Here is a 21,387-nt window from a genome sequence, read left to right on the forward strand (position 1 = left end):
GGAAGGTTCAATGCGGATCAGCAGAATATCCATGTCTACATAAAATACCATGACTTTAAAATGCTGTTTGACCTAAAGTAAGGGGGAAATGGAAAGGAGAAATGAGTTTATATGGCTACAAGTTTCTAAAAAAGAGTCTGGAGGCTGGCAGAAGGTTTGCCCTCATGCACAACTGAGCAGAGTCAGAGAGACAGATAAAGCAGATACAACCCCCAGATATTGGTTCCTTTGAGGGCTAAAGAGACCCATGGGAGTTATGGTCATGGCCGATGGGGTTAACTACCAGGGCAGATGGCCCCTCTTTGGAAATGGTGTTTATGTGTGATGAATCTGGACTCAGATGGGATCTCCCTTCATAAGACTTTCATGCTAATGTGCTGGAGGTGCAGTTAATGTTGGGGTTTAAGATATATTTAGGGGATTTGAATCTCTGGACTGACAATGTGATAGCCAGATCCTGAGCCTCAACAGACTCCAGCACCTACAATCTGATTTATTGGACTTACCACACTCAGCTAAGATGGAGTTGAAGAAGGACAACCACCACACCATGGAGCCTAGAGTGATTACAACTGAAAATGGGAGGATTGCATCCAGCATCCAGGTGGAATCTGACCCTCCTCTTGACATAGAGGTGCAATGGACACAACCAATCCAATGTCCACATAGAAGAGGTGGCATTGGATTGGGAAAAGTGGACATAATGGACAAAGGGTATGGGGAAAGGCAGGAAGAGATGAGAGGTGGAGGCATCTTTGGGACATGGAGCTGCCCTGGATGGTGCTTCAGAGGTAATCACCGGACATTGTAAATCCTCACAGGGCCCACTTGATGGAATAGAGGAGAGTATGGGCCATGATGTGAACCAATGTATATGAGGTGCAGAGGTGCCCAAAGATGTACTTATCAAATCCAATGGATGTGTCATGATGATGGGAACGAGTGTTGTTGGGGGGGGGGAGGGGGGGGGGTGGGGTTGAATGGGACCTCACATATATATTTTTAATGTAATATTATTACAAAGTCAATAAAAAATAAAAAAATTAAAAAAAAAAAAAAAAAAAGAAGATACGCTAGCTACCATTTCAGCTTCAATGGTGATGGCAGATTTGTATTAACAGTGTTTGTACAATTATTTAAATGTTTTATGGGATTTTATCCTCATTATTTCCAAAAAATATGTTGGAAAATAGAAGAAGAAAAATGATGATACAAGTCATCAAATATTTATCTCTCAAATGAATATAGTTGAGGTAAAAATGGATATTTGGCATGCCAACAATGGAGAATCATTAGACTCAAGGGAATTAAGCTAATTGCATATTTAATTAGGAACAGAAAGAAGAAAATCAAAGTATATATATGGAATACCAAACATATGTAACCAAATGTTGCATCTCTAAGGAAAAGATAACTGGAAGTATTTTTAAAAATAAGAAATAGTTTAACTCTTTAAAAACTTTGTTATAATGCATATTTTAAAAAATCAAATTTCATTCTATTGATACTTATGTTTTTAGGTATTAATTATGTAGTTTTTAAATGATAATCAAGAAATTTAAATATTTAACCATAGGAAAATGGTTAATTTGAGATATATTTTTATAATGAAAATTTTTACAATGAAATATTACCTAGCCATCAAAAAACCTTTTTCCATGAATATTTACCGATTTGTGAAAATGTTAGAAGGTAATCTGGGGGAGGAAAAGAATATCAAACTTGATGAAAATATGTCATCCCAAATATGCTTTTAAAAATCTACATAAACTCAGTAAAATATCTGGAAGAAAATATACCAAAATGTTCAGTATGAGTGATGAGTGATGAATTTGTGGGAGGTTTTGCTTTCTTATTGAAACATTCTTGTATTTTCCTAATTTTATAAAAGTTAATTTATAAAATGGGCAATCTCTTTTTACAATGGCAGGAAACCAATAAATATATTTAGAGATAAAGCCGTGGACATAAACTAATAGCACATTTAAAGAGAAGGACGGGAAACGGACTTTGGCCCAGTGGTTAGGGCGTCCGTCTACCATATGGGAGGTCCGCGGTTCAAACCCCGGGCCTCCTTGACCAGTGTGGAGCTGGCCCATGCGCAGTGCTGATGCGCGCAAGGAGTGCCGTGCCACGTAAGGGTGTCCCCCGCGTGGGGGAGCCCCACGCGCAAGGAGTGCGCCCGTGAGGAGAGCCACCCAGCGTGAAAAGAAAGAGCAGCCTGCCCAGGAATGGCGCCGCCCACACTTCCCGTGCCGCTGACGACAACAGAAGCGGACAAAGAAACAACAGAAGCGGACAAAGAAACAACAGAAGCGGACAAAGAAACAAGACGCAGCAAATAGACACCAAGAACAGACAACCAGGGGAGGGGGGGGAAATTAAATAAATAAATAAATCTTTAAAAAAAAAAATAAATAAAAAAATAAAGAGAAGGTCACGTTTGTTGGACAAAAAGTGACAATAAGGGCTGATAGTCTTTAGTACGCTAACTTTCTTTGTATCTTAAGTTTTGTAAAGTCTCATGTTGAACTATTTTGTGTTTAATTAACTCTTAGTTGCTATGTTTCTGTGATAATCCTCTGTCCCCAAAAGTAAGAAATAAAAAAAAATTGAGAGGTTAGGAAGAATTACCTAGTGAGTTAAATTTGTATAAAAATCATGGCTGGAAACTTCTAGCTGCTCAAATCGATTTTCTACCTTAATATCACTACTCCAGTCTATTCTACCCTTAAATAGCCTCATTAATAAGCTGTTATCCGGTCCACATAAATTAATTCTATTTACCAGAACGACCAAAATTTGCAGATACCATAAACCCTTAAATTAAGTTCTTAAAATAATAAATGCAGTGAAACCCCACTTGCAGTATAAAGAATTGATCCTAAACTTAGAAATAGCTACAATTCAATAGAGCTCAGTATTATTTGTACATAATGTCTTAAAATTTTTAATCAGCACAGTTTTTTATGTTTCCCCAAATTATTCTTAATGGTGTAAGCTACTGCTATTGCTATAATTGCTATCCAATATGGTAATGGATTGGGAAAAAGTGAATCTGGTTCTTTCACATCTCCAAAAATAATTTTTTTTCTTATGCTCTCTGACTGTACCCACTGTAGTCTTGGCTGTGGCTCAATTTCTTGGGCAAGTTCGTTTCCTTTAATGGGCGATATATTGTCATATGTAGTAAATTGAATTGGGATCTTATATGTGTCATGTTGACTAGTTATAACAAATAATAAAAGGCATCAAGTACCTAACCAAGATGAGCCTCTATACATTTTCCTGAAAGTTATTACATACAACATAGAATCCCCAAACTTCCAGAATAATTTACAGTTACACTACAGCTCACTTCAGGCATGGATAGTAACTGGAAATATTTGGAAATCTTGATTCTGAAACTTTAAGTAGTATATTTCATCATTCTGGTCTTCCGAATTGTCTAGACAGTAGACTTTCAATCTCTATTTTTTATCAGAACAAACTGTTAAATGTGAGTTTGTTGATGCTCTTAGGGGCAATTTTGTGTAGATAAGATCATTTTAAGAGTTTTTAAAGAATAATTTTCCATTTTTTATAAGTTAGATATTAAAAAACCTAATTCTTTCTTTAGATTTTAGGTTCAGTTTACCAAGCTTACTATTCTGTTTATAAGATTGCAATAACTTTTAAGGGCCTTTGAATACCATTTGAACATTTTTGCAAGTATATTTGTCTTTACACAGTTTAAACTTTATCAATACCTTTAATGATTTTTTTCTTTTTACTGCATCAATGATATGATTGACAATTCTCAAGAATTTAGTTGTTTCTTATTATGCTAATAAATTAAAATTACAGATATGGTAAACTCTTAAGTTCTTTTAAACAATCTGATATTATATAAAAGCTAAAAGTTCTACTTAAAATCATAAATATTTTTATGTTTTTTTGTTTTTTTCTTCTTCTTCTTTATTTTCTTTTAAATGTTACATTAAAAAAATTTGAGGGGAAGCGGACTTGGCCCAGTGGTTAGGGCATCCGTCTACCACATGGGAGGTCTATGGTTCAAACGCTGGGCCTCCTTGACCTGTGTGGAGCTGGCCCATGTGCAGCGCTGATGCGTGCAAGAAGTGCTGTGCCACACAGGGGTATCCCCCGCGTAGGGGAACCCCATGTGCAAGGAGTGTGCCCCATAAGGAGAGCCACCCAGTGCAAAAGAAAGTGCAGCCTGCCCAAGAATGGCGCCACACACACGGAGAGAGCTGACACAACAAGATGACGCAACAAAAAGAAACACAGATTCCCGTGCCACTGACAGCAACAGAAGTGGACAAAGAAGAACATGCAGCAAAATAGACACAGAGAACAGACAACTGGGGGGAAGGGGGGAAAGGGGAGAAAAAAAAATGAGGTCCCCATATACCCACCACCCCAGCAACCCTACCCTCCCACATCAACAACCTCTTCCATCATTGCGGCACATCCACTGCACCTGGCAAATACGTTCTGGAGCACTGCTGCAGCACATGGACAGAGGTCCACATTGTAGTCTACAATCTCCCCCAGTCCACCCAGTGGGCCATGGCAGGATGCGGCGGCTTGCTCGGTCGGTAGAGGTGGGGTCTGGCTGTGGACGAGGGGTCGGTCCCGCTTGGGACGAGGGGTCGGTCCCGCTTGGGACAAGGGGTCGGTCCGGCAGCAGACGAGGGATCGGTCTCACAGGGGTTGTGCGGTTTGGCTGACGGGGTCGCCCGGCGAAGCCGGCGACGAGGGGGTCGCCCGGAGAAGCAGGCGACGAACTGGGGACAAGGGAGGCCAGGCCCTTGTCGGGGGCTCTCAGGACTGGAGGGCGCATGGCAGAAGAACTACCGCGGAGACAAGGTAAACACGCAAGTCCACTTTATTGAGGGAGAGGCAACAGTTTTATAGGGGCTGGGGAAGGCTGATTGGTCGAAGCCACGCCCTGTTCTGATTGGTTGCCGGAGAAAGGCCAGTGGGCGGTACTGGACGGGGGAGGGGTGGTGGTTAGGGATTGGCTGTCGCTGTTGCTGGGGGAAGGGGCAGGGTTTAGGGATTGGTGGCTGCTGTTGCTGGGGTAGAGGGCAGACTTGAGTTTCCTGCCCACGCCTGGCTGTTGCTGCTGTTGGGGGGAGGGGAAAAGGGCAGACTGGAATTTTCCACCCTGCACCTGCGCAGGGAGAAAGAAGGCATCGTGTGGTGCTATCTGGGAGGAGGGGCAGCCACGGAAGCATGGCTGCCGAGAAGGGGAGACCCGAGGGCACTCTGCGCCCATGCCGAGCTTCCTTCAGGGGTGGCGGTGGGCCCGACCAACCACCCTATTACAGGGGCAGTGGTTTGGAATAGGCCTACCGCGGCCGCCGCCCCCCGCCAGTTCAGCAAACCACACTTCAGCCCGAGGGGCGACCACAGCAGGACACACAACATCCAGCATCCATCCCTGCAGCACCACCCAGGACAACTCCAAATCCTGAAAATGCCCTCATGCCATATCTCTTCTTCTGTCTCCCTACCATTAGCAGCCACTACGGCCACCCTCTCCACATCACTACTACAATTTCTTCCCTTACTAATCACAATAGTTCCCCAGCAGAACACCAGTAAGTCCACTCTAATCCATACTCTATTCCTCCATCCTGTGGACCCTGGGATGGTTATGACCAGTCTCCCTCTACATCAAGAGGGGGCTTAGATTCCACATGGATGATAGGTGTAATTCTCCTGCTTGCAGCTGTAGGCACTCTTGGCTCCTTGGTGTGATGGTTGATCCTCTTTACCTCCCTGTCAGCTGACCAGGGTAAGTCCAAGAAACCAGAGGGTAGGAGCCGCAAGTCTGCTGAGGCCCAGGGCCTGGCCATCACATGGACAGTCCAGAGATTCAGGTCTCCTGAGTATACACCAACCCAAACGCCAATCACAGGTCCAGTAAAAGTAACAGAAGAGGCATGTGTAGAAAGGTCATATCTGAGTCCAACTACATCACACTCAGAAACACACATAAATATCTTTATATTCTGGGTACATGTTTTAACTCAGTATTAGGGCATTGAACCCAGGGCCTTGTAAGTGGGAAGCCAGTGCGCAAACACTGGGCCACATCAGCTCCCTGATTGGTTTTTTTTTTTTTTTTTTCGCTCATTGTTGTTGTTGCTTTTTAGAAGGCACCAGGAACTGAAGCCAGAACCTTCTATGTGGGAAGCAGGCACTCAATCGCTTGAGCCACATCTGCTCCAAATTTTCTGATGCAAAAATAATAATGCAATGGGTGTGATTACAGCCCAGACCTTTCTCCTTAATGCCAGACAGCTCAAACTCCACTTGGTTGTCTAATGGACATCTCAAACTTAATGTATTCAAAACTGAATTCCTGATAGTCTAACCTAAATTTGATCCAGCTGCGATTTTCCCTTATCTGTAAATGACAACTTCATTCTTACAGTTTCTCAAACCCAAAACTTTGGAGTCATCCTTTACTATTCACATTGACATCTAGTCTTGAAATCCTGTTGGCTCTACCTGTAAAATATATCTAGAATCTTATCACTCTCATAACCTCCATTGTTGGCACTCCAGTCCAAGCTACCATCTTCTCTTGCACATATTTTTGTAATAGATATCCAACTGGTCAACCTGCTTCTATCTTTGACCCCTGTGTTAGTCAGGATTCTCTAGAAAACAGAATGATAGGATATATCTATAAATAGTATGAGATTTTATAAAACGGTCTCATGTGAAAATGGGATGCAAAAGTTCATATTTCATAGGGCAGGCTGCAAGTCAGGGTCTCGAATGAAAGGCCTCGATGAGTTCCCAGGATACGCTGACTGTCTGAAGTAGAGATGAAAATTCTCTACCTGAATGCTGAAATCACTTATGAAATCACTTCTCCTTTTAAGGCCTTCAACTGACTGAAGGCAATCTCTTCAGTTGATTGTTGATATAATCAGCCATCCATGCAATCAACTCACTGATGATTAAAGTCCATGAAATGCCTTTGTGTTACAGTTAGTCCAGTGCTTGCTTGACCAAACAACTGGGTACCATTTCCTGGTCAAGCTGACCATCACAATCCCCTATTAATTTTTCTCAATACAGTAGCAAAAGAGATGCTTATAAAACATGTCAGGTCATGTCACTTTTCTGCTCAAAGCCCTCCTCCTCAGCAAATCACTTAGAATAAAATCCAAAGTCTTTATAAGGTCTTACAAAAGTTTCAACCCCTCCCTGCAACAGTTACCTCTCTATCCCGTTTTTTACTACTCTCTACTTCACACCCTGGTCTTTTCATACTGGTCTTTTCCCTAGTCCTGAACACCCCAGGCATAATCCTGGTTCAGGACCTTTGCATTGGCTTCCCCCAGCCTTCCATATATCCCCATAGTTTGCACCCTTACTTCCTTCAAGTCTTTTTTAAAATTATTTCCATCAACTTGACCACTGTGATCCAGATCCCTCTTAATGTGTTCTGTATTTTTTCATAGGTATTATCACATTTTAAGATACTATATAATTTACTTGCAGGTAACAAGTTTCCCTAGAAACAAATTATGGGACAAAATTTAAGTGCTAATTGAGAGGTGATCCCAAAGAAGAAAAGGGAGGTGGGGAAATGAATCAGGAAAGGGTAGGTGATCAAGCGTATTATCAGTCTGAGTCTGGGCAACTGAGGCTCAATTCCTTTCCACCATGTAGTGAAAACGCTGGAGTGTGAATCTACCAGAACCCCTTCTATCATCTGTTGAGGAATGTTTCAAGGACATTACCTTTCTTTCATCTCTGTCTTGCCTTAACTGTGGGTAGAGTGTGCTCTTAACTCTCAGGCAGAGAATTTTATTTATTAATAGTTAATAGCTTTCAATAGATGAGTGTGGAGAAAATATGGACTGGGCATTGGGATTATCAGTTAACCTATCTACTGTTTATTGCATTTGTCCCTGGACTGGAAGATAAGATCTACAAAGGTAGAGATTTTTCTTTTTGCTGAATAGAATATCCATAGAGCCCAGAAGAGTTGCTGACACCTAGATCATATTGAATGAACCCTCGTTAAAAGAAAAGTAATCAAATGAAAACAATAATGTATAAATGGTTGCCTTAAATGTCATATATTTAATTCTAAGTCTGTCTGGATTTGAACAATGCTCCACTAGAGGAACACAATTTTGTTACCCCCAACACTTTTCAGGGTGGCTTTCCCAAGTGATTTTTTTGGTTGCCTTCACAGTTAACTGAAGTTATTAATGATCAAGGATTCTGGTCAGGAAGCAACTGCTGCTTTTTCAGTGAGGAGAAAGGATGGAAAGACCTTATTTATAATCTCTGACATATGGTACTTCGTAACTTAACACCACAGTTAATCATATAGGCCACAAGTCAGGTCACTCTATAATCTTCAGCCAGATGACTTCACCTCTTGATTGGATTTTGCATCTCTTTGTCTTGCAGAATGTCTTTTCCCTCTAACATTAGAGTCCCTGGAGCTTGCTGGAATTCTGCTTTCTTTTCATATAATTTTTTTTCCAATCTCTTAGAATACTAACTTTTGGGTATGTAAAAGATTATATCTGATTGAATTTGGAGCATCTCACATAGCTTCTGCTATTATTTTACAAAAAAAACCCCAAAAAACCTTTTTATCAAATAATATCTTATGTTGAAGCCCAGTGCACCAAACAAATAAACTATGAGATTATCTGATGGAAGGAATTTGGGACCCAGGGCCCTGTCCTCTTGAAACCACTCCCTCACCTAAGGAAGTCCTGGAGGTACAAAGAAGTTTCACAGGAATGGAAGATTGGCAAAAACCCTTCCAATCCCATCCTTTAGGTTCTTTGTGCAAGAATCTCCTTCTATGTTTTGTACTTCTCTGTAGCTTTCTAATGCCCTGTTGCAATTCATTAGATTATATAAACATAATCTTAAGAGCTATTATTCATCTGGTACCTGCTGCAAGGCACCACAGTAATTCAATTTGACGTCTAAAATTCATTGTTATTCTGCAACATAGGTAAAATTATTCCCATTAAATATGTAGAAACAGGTGCAGATTTAAGTTTCCAATTACAAACAGCTAGTAAGTGACAGAACCAATGTTTTAACCAAGCCCATCTGTTCTAAATCTGCCTAGGTTTGAACAATGTTTTAACAATTAGTAGATATGCAGTGGACAACAGTGAAGAATCAGCATTGGATATAAACAATGCTACTGATTTTATTTTTCTTGAGAAATCTTAGGATTGAGGATACAGAGGAAGCGCTTTGTTTTTTAGTTCTAGTGTTAAATCCTGAAACTAACCAATATTACATGTAGGAATTAAGAATTACATTGGACAAATGTTTTTACCTCCAACATAGGAGTTTTAATGAGAAGCTTCTTTAAGCAGAAAGGGAATTATTTACCTATGTAATTTTATTCATAGAGCAGAAAAATGAACCATTTTGAAAGGCTATGATGTTCCAAACACTCTTAAAGGTCCTCATCAGAGAAGAACAGAATAATGGGGCAGTTGGAATAATATCCCCAATACCACCTGTACTATTGTAGACATGTTAACAATGGTAATGGAAATGATAACGGAAGGAGCAAATCCTACATAAACTCTTAGGTCATGGTTTTATTTACTCCCATTATTTTGACCAGAAATGAAGTAGGCTTTCAATGTGATGAGTTTAGGTAAGCTGAAAAAAAGAAGAGGAACAGAACATCAAGGCATATTGAAATACATGGAAACAAAAAGGGCAAGAGCAAATAAATTACAATCATCATTTATTTTTTATAAAAAGCAGCATGAATCCAATGTCTGTTTTGCAGTTGGACTTTCTTATATCATGAATATATCTTTGAGTACTGTTTCTGAATTGAGTATGCTTATACAATACATGATACAATTTAGGTAATTGTCATCATCATGGTCTTGTTCTGGATTGATTGCTTTCCTATTCCCATTTTGAATGGTCTCTTTTTTCAATGGGACTCAAGAGATGTAAAATTTGGGTTGTAGTTTTGTAGCCAGTTGTCTCTATTAATTGTTCTATATTAGAAAGAAATTAAACATTCCCTTAAAATTCCCCCAGTACAATTTTTTTTTCCAAAACAACATTATGGTTTATGTAAATTATTATTTTACAAAGAGTTTAGGAGGACTTAATCTAATACTCTGCACTCAGAAAAAAGTTCACAAAATTTTCATCACAGAAAGATGAAAATCCAAAGTATTTAGAATTTGATGACATCTCCAGAAAAAAATATTCCTTAACTCTTCACAATATTTGTTTAATGTTGAAGTCATTCATTGTGCATAAAATTATCCTTATGCCTGTTCTACTATTCTCCTTCTGCATCATAAATTTATTTCTTCAGTTACCAACAGAAACTTTGTCATTATCTACTGATAACAGATTTTAACTATCACCCTAGTTCATTCTAATTAGTTCCTTTAAATGCTGTGGTTATTTCTAGGTTAACTGAGAATATCTATAGTAAGCAGTGTAGCTAGACTATAGAGTTCAAATCCTTATGGGACCTTATGGGCAAAGTTATTCTAACTTCCTTAAACCCCAATTTTTTCATTTGTAAAATGGAGATAATAATAGTATATAATTCTTATGATTGAGTACCAAATGGTATATATAAATAAAAAATATAAGGCAGTACATGGTTGTGGTTGTTTGAGATTATTTTATGAATCCCAAAAAGAGAAAGGTTATGTTTGTAAAGTAATCTACTCCTCTGGGCATGATACCCTTTGATTGTATTAAATTCATCTGAGGGGACGTTGATTAGATTACTTGATAAGATTGCTGTAGGGCTTTTTTATTGGACTATGTTAGTAAGGCCTGACTCTATTGAGTCTCTGCCCCTTGCTGTGTTGATATAGACAGATGCTTAGACAGACACAGAAAAGAGAGCTTTGTCATTTTTGATCCTGCCATGTGACAGTAAGGAGAAGGCTCAAATAGCTGAGGCCCTGGGGAGATATGCTGAGCCTGAAAGAGGAAGCTCAGAGGGGAAGGAGAAACCTAGGCAGAGATCAGATCCATTTTGCTTCACCATGTGGCAACACACCAAGGTCAACAGTAACTGACTATGGTGAGAAAGCATTGCTGAGAGTGCCTCGAGTTGGGCTTTTCATGGCCATGGAACTGTAAACTTTTACCCCAAGTAACCCCCCCTTTATAAAAGGCAACAGATTCCTGGTACTTTGCATTAACAGCCTTTTGACAGACTAATGTAGTATGATACATAGGATATAGTATGTTCTCCACAAATTAGCTAGTATTTTTTCCATTTTTAAAATTCTGAGATAATTTATTTTGACAGTGGATTTAGTAAGCCCTGTCTCTATTACTTCAAGTTGAATTTCCCAGGCCCAGTTTTTTCTTTAAATTTTGCTCATTTAGTAAGTAAACTGATTAGATGTCATGTTATGAAGACTAGGAAACAACTACAAATGTTTGAAGGTGTTTTCAGGCATATACTCATTAATCCAAATCACTTTGAAAAGGCTGAGTTACCAAGTATGTTTTAAACACATGCAATGACTGGGATCCCCATCATACCACTGAATCACTGCATGATACTTACATAGTAGGAATTTTCCTTTCTGTTTAATGTAAGTCCACTACCTGGATTCATTTGTTATTGGTTTTATTACTGCTTAGTGTAAACGACTGGTCTTTATCTTCACTTTTAGACCCCATCCCTCTATTAATTTTGTTACAGTAACTATGTCCTCCCTTAGTTGTACAACGTAAGACTTAGTTTTCTGAATCTCTAAAAGCAAGTTTGGTTTTTAAACCTGTTTCTTTGCTAGTTTGTTTTTTAATTTTCTTCATGCTTATTTTCTTTCTCCTGTGAACTCTATACAATTTTTGGTACAATGATTGTGCCCCAAATTATAGGTACTCTCCCAATTTTGGCCCAGCTAATAGTATTGAGAAATGCTCCTGCTGAAAAATTACCTTGCTTGTTTTACATGATATGTCTATTAATGCAATCCGATATAGCATTTGCCTTTTGGTGACAGTGTAACACTGCTGAATCATATTCAATTTTTCATCCATTATTCCTTCCCTGGTGAATCACGGAACATTTGTCTTTATTAGCTTTCACAGTATTGATTTCTGCCTCTTTCCTTCTTCTATTGATATCAAACCACATTTTAATCATATCTTCCAAACTAGGTTTTTGTGTCTTAACATAAAAGATGTCCAAATGGGAATTTTTAAAATGAATTTAACCATTATATGTTCTGTTGCATTATATTGTGATGTATTGGGTAGGCAGAATCATGGATGTGCTAGATTGTGTCTTTTGTGGACCCCAGAAAATCCTGCTCTTAAAGCAAACCCATTCTTGTGCCTATATACCTATTCTAAATGGAAAATTTGAATGAATTACTTCAGTAAGAGCTTTGATTTGATTGCAGGACCCAGGGTGGGTCTTAATCCTCTTACTGGAGTCCTTTATAAACTGGGAACTAGAAGTAGGAGACACAGAGAAAAAAGCTACAGAAGAGAAACCGGGAGAGGCTGAGAGAGAGACCCTTGCAGCCGGAGGCTGGAATCACCAGAGAATAGAGGCCCCTGAGAGGCTAAAAGAGATGAGACCTGGAGGAGAGCTGATTGCCCACTGCTGAGTTCAGGGAGAAAGTAAGCCTAGTGGAGAAAGCAGAGACCCAGACTGGCAGATCTGCCATGTGTCTTGCTACATGGCATGAGTCCAGGATCACTTGCAACTGACCTTCAGTGAGACAGCCTCTCTGATGAGGCCTAGATTTGGACATTTTCACAGCCTCAGAAATGTAAGCTTTTAACCTAACAAATGCCCATTGTAAAAGTCAATCCATTTCTGGTATATTGCTCCCAGCAGCTTGTACCACAGTAAAAAATGGGAGACAGTAAGAAGAGTTCAATACACGATTGACCATTATTTTTTGTCCCAAGGAGAGCTTTGTACATGTTACCAGGGGCAATGGGTTTAGGTTAATTTATCATGGAAAACTAAGTCAGGGTTTTATGTTTATCAAGGTTATAGAATGGGCAGAATCATGCTTATCTACTAATAGTTATTGAGTGTCCAGGCTCTGTGGTGCTTCCACCTAGAAGTGATCTTGATTGAATAACATGGTTTTCTCTTACAGATGCTATGAAAATTTTGGAACTTAAAAACATACCCCCAAATTATATGGATGCAATGAGGGCAATTTTTATATTAATTTTCAGCAATTAAATGCTATTATTATATAATAGTTAAAGAATGTAACACTTAACACACTATAATGTTCTATAACATACTTGGAACCATTTTCCTTTAGTCCTTACAATTCAGGAAAGACTTCCTTTCCCACATTTATGAAATAGTTGGCTATTTACAACTTGGCCATGAGAAACTTTCAAAAATTTAGTCTTGTATGAAAAAAATACTTTAAAAATTAATGTAATAATATTAAATAACTGAGTAGGCTCCAAATTACAAGTTAGCAGTTTACATTTCAATGGAAACAAAAACATTAAAAAGTTTCATGACAGAATTACTACAAAGAATGATTAATTGGATCAAGTTTCTTTGACATATGACTTTGCTTCCTTTATGGCCTCATTTATTTGTGGCCTCTAAAGGGGTTTTTCAGTCATAGTAGCTATAGGCAATTCATTATTCCTTTTAAGAAAAAAAAATAAAAATGACAACCCTTTATTTTTAAACGATCCACAGCATTGTCCTTGTTATATCTAATGATAGCTATTTGTTGAAGCTGACTGTAAAAGCTGGCATAACCTGAAATGAATAGTGGTTATATCTATTCCAGCTGTGAAGATTTTTCAGCTAGGAAAAGTCTAATTTAATTTGGGTTCCATTTTTGATATTAGAAGTCACAAGAGAACTTTATGGGAGACTCAGGTGGGCTTGATCGAAGTGCAAGGTTTGATGCATCATTTTAAAATTCTGACGTTCATCACCTGAGCACAGTTGCTTCATTTCACATCGCTGCTGTATGTGCAGCCAGCCTGCTTTTCACAGACAGAAAACATGAGGCAAAGGTCTCCGTTTCTTTTGAGTATAATTTACATCCCGACTTAAACTCTGGACCTGTTTAATGGTCCTAACAGTAGAGTTTCTAGGCCAATGACTAAATCAGCTGCAGTGCACTGCAATTGCAGACAAGCCTTATGATTTACAAAATTTAATAAGCTGGGCCCCTATGACATTTCCCCCAAGATTCTGCTTTTACAATCGCTTCCAAGAAGGTTGTCAAAGGAGTATATACCCATTGGCATAATGAAACCTTACCTTTGTTTTTTTGCACAAAAGCATATAAATATACTCCTATTATTGGTAATTCATTAACAAAGGATAAATTCTAGAGCATTCCACTTGTCAGATACAGTAATACATTAGTGACTTTTTTGCATTGCTTTATGGAAGTAGTATTTCTTGGGTAGTATTTTTGTGAGTGTCTCCTAAATGGAGTCCAGGCGAAGATCAGATGACTTAATAGTTTCTCATCCGTACCCTGATTAAGTCAGGATTTGTTGTAAGTCAAAGTCCCTTGTCACAACTTGAAAGTTTGTCTTCTGTACCAAGGGAACATAAAGTGATTTGTTTTGATTTCTTTGTCTTTATTTTCTTTCAAAAGTACAACTATTTAGCAGCTACTCTAAGAGGGTACTATAATATCAGCTAGGATTGTGTTGTTTTGTTATGTCAACATGGCTCTTTGGGGTCAAGATTTGTTCTCAAATTTAAAAGAAGGCATTGGAATGATTTTATCTCATTTAAAATCAGTACTATTTTCACTAACCATGCTTTAGTGGCCTTGGCCTGGCTGACCCACTGTTTGATATTGTTAAGTGAGAAACCTGCAAAAAATGCAGCCTTATCTAGTTGGAATATCTGGCTAGGTCAATAGTTTTAAAAAAAAATAATTTATTTTTTAATACATTTTTAGTACAGAACTTGTGACCTTACGAAACAATCATGCACATGTGTGCAATTCCCATACAATAACCCTCCACTAACACACTACACTGTTGTGAAACATTTGTTACAGACTGTGAGATAATATCATCAGACTATTACTACTAACTATGGTCCAGAGCGTACATTTGTCATATTTTTTCCATACCCCCTATTTATTAACACAGTACATCCTTGGCATTGATGAAAGAATATTACAGTATTGCTGTTAACTATAGTCCATAGGTTACACTAATTGTATTTTCCCATGCTTCTCTATATTCCTACCACTCTGCATTGTACTCAATAGTCTTTTGGTAGCTGACAGATCTGGTGGTCTTAATTACTATTAAAGAATTAGGTTATTCATAAAATTTGAGTTACAAGTGACCCTGAGGTTAATCTTTTGAAAGAATGTTGTTCTTGGTGTCCCATTGTTTTAGGCTTATTCACTCTTCCTTTAAAGATAGATTTCCTGATACCAGAATAGCAACATACTCCAAATCTTTAAATCAGTTTGTCTTCCTTGTCCTGTTCCTGTCTCCTGCTATTCCTATCTCTTTTATTTCTTCCAATCAACATCTTGTTTCATGATTTACATTCATTTGGATTAGTTCTGCAGCTTTTTTTTCTCTATTTCATTCAATTATTCAGTTCTGGGAAAATAGTATCCTTATTACAAATATGTACATTTTACACTGTTTGGGAAGATTGGTTTAAATATAATGTAAGTGGTAGAAACATAGTAGGTTATCGTAATCTACTTACTCTATTTTCTCTCTGCTGCAAAGAGTTTCCATGGGTGCAGGGCAAAAATAATTGTAACCACTTGGGTAATTACGGTCTGGTTTTGTCATTTTGAATATTCAATGTGTTTATTCTTCAGTGGAGGATTAATCTATCTTTATGTTGTCCCATCCATCCATCCATCCATCCACCCATCCATCCATCCATCCATCCATCCATCCACATATATATCTTTCCATATGCAACAATTGTTGAGCAACAACTAAAAGGAATAAGTTGAAAAAATATATTTTTTTCTGGGACCAATGGAAACATGTTTTATGTTCACATTTAAACATTTAAGGTCTGGTATAAGCAGCATTTAAGGTCAACCTGAAAGGAAAATTTTCCTCTCTTAAGCATCTATCAACAGTCCTTGGAAGAGCAGTCAGCACGAGCATAATTTAATATAGCTTCTCTGAGAAATGAACGCTTCTTTGACATCATGTCACTAGTGCTTCAGCTGAAGATTTTCCAATGGTCTATGCTTTGTTGCTTTGATTTCCTTTTATCATTTTAGTCACAAACGATTTCAAATCCCTTTTTTTTTCTATGTGTGTGTTCTGGAAACAAGGAAAATAAAGGCTCATAAAAATGATGCATTCCTCTGGCATTCCCTTTTCACTTTGAAAACAAGGAACAGTTGTTACCTTGCAAATGGTCGACGGCACAATTCAGGAGCTGCTGACCCTGCAGGTCGCTTGGGGCTAGACCCTGGCTTGGCTCTTTGGGGATACGGCACGGAGCTTGACAAGCACAACTGGGAAGGGACAGCAGGGGCTGCTGCAGAGCAGTACTACTTGGAGAGGTTTCTTCAGCTTGTTAATCCTAAAAAGAATTTATAAGAGTGGTAGTTCTTTGGAGCAAGAGATTTGGTGGAGGCAAAGGACAGGAGACAATGAATACAACGTATATCAGTCAAGAATAATTAAAGTAAACTTTTAAACAGATTTGTCTGAAGAATGCAGATGTGTCTGTGTGTGTCTGTGTGTGCTAGCATGCAACAATATATAATAGAAAATTCTCAGGGAAAAAAGAATGAGCTAATGTCAAGGGAGTTCAGCCTTATAAATGGAAAACCAACATTTGTTTTTTGAATTTTGAGAATCATAAATATTTTTTGGAAATACAATTAGATATGCCAAGTTAGACTAAGTACAAAAACGACTCCCCCCACTACCACCCAGAAATACAAACCATATGCCTGTAATATTGCTATACATTTTCTTCTAAGGAGGTCTTTATTCAGAAAAAGGAAGTAAACTTAAGCATACATTCTCCATTTTTTGTTTTAGAGAGTTTGCTGTAGATTGTGGTGCTTTAAAAATATATGGTAGCTGCATAGATGGATAACACAAGTTGTACATTTACTGAAGTAAGTTATATGGAATATATGGACTCATGCTGGTATATCATATTTGGAAGGGGGAAATCAAGCTATATATTCTTAGAGTAGGATTTTTCTTCTGTGTTTGGAATACTGAGAATTGTGTATATAAAGATGTATTTCTGGACTTGCTCCCTCCTACCCCACCCTGCCAGAATTTCAGAGCTTAGTGAAGGTATAGAAAGCACAAGGATGATGTCTACTGACGTAGCACCCAATACTGGCAAATAGTTGGTCCCCAATTTTTCATACTGTGAGTAATCCAGAGAAACCTTAAATCTATCAATCTGTTTATTAAATCTGTTTGTTTAAATAAATATTTTAGAATAATAGATTAAATTAACCTATTAAATCAATAGATTGTTAAATTAGATCAGTAGATTAATAATAGATTAAGAAATACATATAGACTATTAAGTCTATGTAAATGAGATCTGGTCTTATAGCAACCACAATGAGCTCTTTTGTTCTAGTAATAGAGCAAGTAAAGGGAAAATGTATATAGAATGAAGACGTCAGAACACCTGTTGGCAGAATCCCATGGGGGAACACTGACTAATAGAAATGCATATGCTCTACCCAGCAACACAGGAATATGAACCGAAATGTCATGCTAAATGAAGGAAAGGAAATGGAAGAAACTGTTGAGGTTAGCTTTATATAAATACTGCAAACACTTATGTATGCATTGGATTTTCTGATATCTAATTTAAACCAGTATTGATCAGAATTCTTTTAAAATGACATTTGGTACCATGAAAGTGGTCCAGAAAGTCTTTATGAAATGATATGTTATCATTTCTCCCAGGTATGAACAGGGATTAGCTGAAAAACTGGCTGAACGCTAATGCATGAGTGAATCAGGTTATAAAATTGATACCATCTGTGAAAGTCTTCAAGAATTCAGTTTGCTCCAACCAAAACTTATTTAGTATCTACTACGTGCCAGCCATTCTGTGAGGAATTAGCAGTTGTTAAAAGAATAAAACAATGTCATTGTCCTAAAGGAACTTAAGGACTGGTGGGAGAGACATTGGTGGATTTTAAAACAATGGGAAAGCGCTGTAACAGGGATGTCCCTGCAGTGCTCCAGAAGTCCAGGGTGTGTGGGGGAGGGCGCAGAGGGGGTGGGGGTTGGTGAGTACTTAACCCAGACTGGGGAGTCAAGGTAGGCTTTCCAGAGGGATGATGCCTGAGATAATTCAGGAGAATTAAGAGTAATTACCGAGACAAATAAAGCCTAAGAGGGATCATTGTGTCCTCTCACTTTAATCTTTAAGAATGATTTCAAATATAAGAGAATCCATCTTATGTTTTAAAATCTTTAAATTAGGTCTCTCTCAGGACAGCCTCTCACTTCAAAGAATAGAATTCATTCAACAAATATGGCCAAGAAATTCTTTCAGTAAATTAACTTATTTTAAGAAGAGGGATATCCGTTTATTCATTCAACAAACACTGTGGTGACCTTCTCTGTGCCAGTCACTGATCTGGGCTTGGGGTTAGAACTGTGTATTTGAGACGTTCCCTGCTCTCATCAATCTTATATCACATTCCTTAGGCTTAAACCAAATTTATGTACAGCAGCTTTTCCAGCTTCTGGAACACTGTCGCATGCATTGTTCATCCTTTTCAACAGTCCTGTGAGATGGTGAGATTGTCTTTCTTTGCTCCCTTCCCTGAGGCAGCTGACAAACCTAATCATCTGTGAAGCATTAAACGTGAGCTACAGAACCCCAAGACCACCGCTCTTCTTTTTTTTTTTTCCTTCTTTTTGTTTTTATTTGTTTTCGTTCTTTTTTTCAACTCTTCTAGGAATGACCCAACATGATTATGAACTTTGATAATTTAAATTTCAAACTGATTCCTGACTGTGCCCTCTTGGTAAAATTTAACAGGTCAAATTCAATAACTATATCCTGTTACCACGGGCCACACCCTGTTTAGCACTGGGGATACTACTTCAGAGAGCTTGCAGTATAGCCAGAGATGCAACAAATCCTATCATCTCAATGGTATAATTGTACACTGTCATAAAACTAGAAAGGAAAGGCACATGGAGCTAAGAGGGTACATGACGTGGGCAACCACATATGAAGGAGGGACAGGTGAGTAGAGGTTCCCAGTAAAAGTGTGTTCATGTGGATATTTAGAAAGAGCGTGTTGGAATCAACTAAGAGAAGTGGTGCGTATGTGCGCATGCATGGATATATGCTTGCATGCACACGCTCAGCAGGGTGGGGCAGGGTGGCTGACAGGAAGAGGAGAGAGTGTGAGCGAAAGTATAGAGGCAGGAGGGAGGAAGCAGTGTTGGTGAGGTCTGGTTGAGGGATCAAAGTGAGAGTGTATGGGATGAGGCTGGAGAAGCAAGTGGGGGCCCGGACTTGCAGAGCCTTGTAAGACTTTTAGAGCAGGGGTTCTTCACAAGGGTCAATGAACTTGAATTGGAATTTAAAAAAAACCATTATTCTTGTGGGGCTGTGTTGGTACGGATGTGATATTTTTAGTAAATAATACGCAGGAAAGTGTAGACTTGGTAAGGGGTCCGTGGTTTTCACCTGACTGGCAAAGGGGTCCGTGGAACAAAAAAGGTTAAGAGCCCCTGTTTTAGAGCCATGGGAAGCACTAAAGAGTTTTAAACTAGGAGGTGAGAAGATCGGATTTGAAAGAATTGGGTGCAGTGTAGATAATCAATTGGAATGGGCCAGGAATAGATGCAGAGAAACCAGTTAGGAATTAGGTACAGCAGTATAAGGGAAAGATGATAGTAGTTTGGACTGGGGTGGTGGCAGTGGGGAATAAAGAGAAATGGATGACTTTTGAAGATATTCAGGAGTTAATCTCAGGGCTGGTTTATGGATAAATTGGATGAGGAGGCATGAAGATGACCATAAATTTATGGATTGCACAACTGACATTCATAGAGACAAGGAATGCTGCAAGAAAACCAAGTTTGCAAGTGAAAGAAGACCTTAAGTTTAGAAGAGTCTTTATGCTAATGAAGATTTTTAAGTAGAAAGTTGAATTTGTGAACTAATGGGCAGGGGCTGACTAGATACATTGGGAGACATAAATACATATGGTCACTGAAGCTATAGTAATGGAAAAGATCACTTGGAGATAGAGAATAGATAGAAGAGGACTTGGAAAGGATATTTGGTAATAGCCAAATATTAATGGCAAGTAGAGGAGGATAGTCAGTAAAGAACATTGAGAAGAAACAAAACTAAACAGGATAATGTAGGTGGTTTCATTCAAGCCAAGAAAAAAGTTTCTAGGGTGAGGAAGTGGCCAATGGTATCAAACATTCTTAAGAGGCTGTGTAGCTTGAAAACTGAAAATATCAATGCATCTGGCCCCACGTGGATGGGGTTAGGTGGGCTGATGGGATCATAGGGATAAGGAAGCTTGACCTCTCTCCTGAGAAATCTGGCTTTGAAGGGGAGGTGGGAGATAGATGATAAAAAACCTGAGGGCCTTTAAAATAGATCAGAGCCTTGAATATTTTTTAAAGTGTAAGGGATCCATTTAAGAGGGAGGAGATGAACATACAGGAAAGAGGAAGGTAATCAACAGTTTCAGGTAGAAGAAAGAGAAGTATTCCTAGGAGGAAAGGAGGGACAGAATCTAAAGTACAGGTTAAAGAATTGACCTAAAATAAAAAGAACCCTCCTGCATTCCAAAAGGGGAAGAAGGGATGGAGATGGGTGGGATACAGGTATATTTATAGGTCTTTCTGTGGGGCGTAAGTAATTCCCATGTGGTGCCTTCTATTTCCCTGTACTGTGGGCGTAGATTCTATTAGTTGAAATGGAGATGGTGGTTGGTGCTCGTACATAGCCTCTATGTTGTCTGAATCTTAGTTTTCCATCATGGAGTTTGACTTGGCTTGTCCATTTTGCTCCCAGACACTATGTATTGTTTTTCCTGGTCCAAATCTGGCCTTGGAAGTTAGGGTGGGGGGCTTGGGTGGCCAGATGGCTAGTAGGCTTAGAAATACCAAATCCTACTCTAGGTCAAATTCAAACTTTACATGGAGGGAGAAATGCAAGTATGGAGTAATGGAGAAGAAAACAAAAAGTTACATTCTATTTTTAACTGGACTTGGGCCTCAGGCCTCAAAGTGAACTCTGGTAGACTGGACTGGAGCACATGGATGGTCTACAAGTCTAAAAACCTGCTCTCCCCACCTGGCCACCCCATCATTAAAAAATAAAACAACAATGAAACCAAACAAGCTTGAATTTCCAGT

This window comes from Dasypus novemcinctus, chromosome 15 (genome assembly GCF_030445035.2).
Source record: "Dasypus novemcinctus isolate mDasNov1 chromosome 15, mDasNov1.1.hap2, whole genome shotgun sequence".
NCBI lineage: Eukaryota > Metazoa > Chordata > Mammalia > Cingulata > Dasypodidae > Dasypus > Dasypus novemcinctus.